Genomic DNA, 3,607 nt, shown 5'->3' on the forward strand with positions numbered 1-3,607 from the left:
CCATGGGCAGCCCCCACCAGGCTCCCACCCATGTCTACCACCACCCCCACCCCCCAGCAATGCAGGGGCAGCCTCCACCAGGCTCCCACCCATGTCTAGCACCACCCCCACCCCCCAGCAGTGCAGGGGCAGCCTCCACCAGGCCCCCACTCATGTCTCACACCCACCCCACCCCCCAGCACTGTGGGGCAGCCTCCACCAGGCCCCCACTCATGTCTCCCACCCACCCCACCCCCCAGCCACCATGGGCAGCCTCCACCAGGCTCCCACCCATGTCTACCACCACCCAACCCCCCAGCCACCATGGGCAGCCCCCACCAGGCTCCCACCCATGTCTACCACCACCCCCACCCCCCAGCAGTGCAGGGGCAGCCTCCACCAGGCCCCCACTCATGTCTCCCACCACCCCCACCCCCCAGCCACCATGGGCAGCCTCCACCAGGGCCCCACCCATGTCTACCACCACCCCCACCCCAGCAGTGCAGGGGCAGCCTCCACCAGGCTCCCACCCATGTCTACCACCACCCCCACCCCCAGCAGTGCAGGGGCAGCCTCCACCAGGCTCCCACCCATGTCTACCACCACCCCCACCCCCCAGCAGTGCAGGGGCAGCCTTCACCAGGCCCCCACTCAAGTCTCACACCCACCCCACCCCCCAGCACTGTGGGGCAGCCTCCACCAGGCCCCCACTCATGTCTCCCACCACCCCCACCCCCCAGCCACCATGGGCAGCCCCCACCAGCCTCCCACCCATGTCTACCACCACCCCCACCCCCCAGCACTGTGGGGCAGCCTCCACCAGGCCCCCACCCATGTCTCCCACCCACCCCCAGCCCCCAGCCACCATGGGCAGCCTCCACCAGGCTCCCACCCATGTCTACCACCACCCCCACCCCAGCAGTGCAGGGGCAGCCTCCACCAGGCCCCCACTCATGTCTCCCACCACCCCCACCCCCCAGCCACCATGGGCAGCCTCCACCAGGGCCCCACCCATGTCTACCACCACCCCCACCCCCCAGCAGTGCAGGGGCAGCCTCCACCAGGCCCCCACTCATGTCTCCCACCCACCCCCACCCCCCAGCCACCATGGGCAGCCCCCACCAGGCTCCCACCCATGTCTACCACCACCCCCCAGCAGTGCAGGGGCAGCCTCCACCAGGCCCCCACTCATGTCTCCCACCACCCCCACCCCCCCAGCCACCATGGGCAGCCTCCACCAGGGCCCCACCCATGTCTACCACCACCCCCACCCCCCAGCAGTGCAGGGGCAGCCTCCACCAGGCCCCCACTCATGTCTCCCACCCACCCCACCCCCCAGCACTGTGGGGCAGCCTCCACCAGGCCCCCACTCATGTCTCCCACCACCCCCACCCCCCCAGCCACCATGGGCAGCCTCCACCAGGGCCCCACCCATGTCTACCACCACCCCCACCCCCCAGCAGTGCAGGGGCAGCCTCCACCAGGCCCCCACTCATGTCTCCCACCCACCCCACCCCCCAGCACTGTGGGGCAGCCTCCACCAGGCCCCCACCCATGTCTACCACCACCCCCACCCCAGCAGTGCAGGGGCAGCCTCCACCAGGCCCCCACTCATGTCTCCCACCACCCCCACCCCCCAGCCACCATGGGCAGCCCCCACCAGGCTCCCACCCATGTGTACCACCACCCCCACCCCAGCAGTGCAGGGGCAGCCTCCACCAGGCCCCCACTCATGTCTCCCACCACCCCCACCCCCCAGCCACCATGGGCAGCCTCCACCAGGCTTCCACCCATGTGTACCACCACCCCCACCCCCCAGCCACCATTGGCAGCCCCCACCAGGCTCCCACCCATGTCTACCACCACCCCCACCCCCCAGCAGTGCAGGGGCAGCCTCCACCAGGCCCCCACACATGTCTCCCACCACCCCCACCCCCCAGCCACCATGGGCAGCCTCCACCAGGGCCCCACCCATGTCTACCACCACCCCCACCCCCACCCCCCAGCAGTGCAGGGGCAGCCTCCACCAGGCTCCCACCCATGTCTACCACCACCCCCACCCCCCAGCAGTGCAGGGGCAGCCTCCACCAGGCCCCCACTCATGTCTCCCACCAGCCCCACCCCCCAGCCACCATGGGCAGCCTCCACCAGGCTCCCACCCATGTCTACCACCACCCCCACCCCCCAGCATTGCAGGGGCAGCCTCCACCAGGCCCCCACTCATGTCTCCCACCCACCCCACCCCCCAGCAGTGCAGGGGCAGCCTCCACCAGGCCCCCACTCATGTCTCACACCCACCCCACCCCCCCGCACTGTGGGGCAGCCTCCACCAGGCCCCCACTCATGTCTCCCACCCACCCCCACCCCCCAGCCACCATGGGCAGCCTCCACCAGGCTCCCACCCATGTCTACCACCACCCCCACCCCCCAGCCACCATGGGCAGCCCCCACCAGGCTCCCACCCATGCCTACCACCACCCCCACCCCCAGCAGTGCAGGGGCAGCCTCCACCAGGCCCCCACTCATGTCTCCCACCACCCCCACCCCCCAGCCACCATGGGCAGCCTCCACCAGGGCCCCACCCATGTCTACCACCACCCCCATTCCCCAGCAGTGCAGAGGCAGCCTCCACCAGGCTCCCACCCATGTCTACCACCACCCCCACCCCCACCCCCCAGCAGTGCAGGGGCAGCCTCCACCAGGCCCCCACTCATGTCTCCCACCACCCCCACCCCCCAGCCACCATAGGCAGCCCCCACCAGGCTCCCACCCATGTCTACCACCACCCCCACCCCCCAGCAGTGCAGGGGCAGCCTCCACCAGGCCCCCACTCATGTCTGCCACCCACCCCCACCCCCCAGCAGTGCAGGGGCAGCCTCCACCAGGCCCCCACTCATGTCTCCCACCACCCCCACCCCCCAGCCACCATGGGCAGCCCCCGCCAGGCCCCCACTCATGTCTCCCACCACCCCCATCCCCCAGCCACCATGGGCAGCCCCCACCAGGCTCCCACCCATGTCTACCACCACCCCCACCCCCCAGCAATGCAGGGGCAGCCTCCACCAGGCTCCCACCCATGTCTAGCACCACCCCCACCCCCCAGCAGTGCAGGGGCAGCCTCCACTAGGCCCCCACTCATGTCTCACACCCACCCCACCCCCCAGCACTGTGGGGCAGCCTCCACCAGGCCCCCACTCATGTCTCCCACCCACCCCACCCCCCAGCCACCATGGGCAGCCTCCACCAGGCTCCCACCCATGTCTACCACCACCCCAACCCCCCAGCCACCATGGGCAGCCCCCACCAGGCTCCCACCCATGTCTACCACCACCCCCACCCCCCAGCAGTGCAGGGGCAGCCTCCACCAGGCCCCCACTCATGTCTCCCACCACCCCCACCCCCCAGCCACCATGGGCAGCCTCCACCAGGGCCCCACCCATGTCTACCACCACCCCCACCCCAGCAGTGCAGGGGCAGCCTCCACCAGGCTCCCACCCATGTCTACCACCACCCCCACCCCCAGCAGTGCAGGGGCAGCCTCCACCAGGCTCCCACCCATGTCTACCACCACCCCCACCCCCCAGCAGTGCAGGGGCAGCCTCCACCAGGCCCCCACTCAAGTCTCACA

This window comes from Ambystoma mexicanum, chromosome 1q (assembly GCF_040938575.1).
Source record: "Ambystoma mexicanum isolate Mex_15411 chromosome 1q, UKY_AmexF1_1, whole genome shotgun sequence".
Taxonomy (NCBI): Eukaryota; Metazoa; Chordata; class Amphibia; order Caudata; family Ambystomatidae; genus Ambystoma; species Ambystoma mexicanum.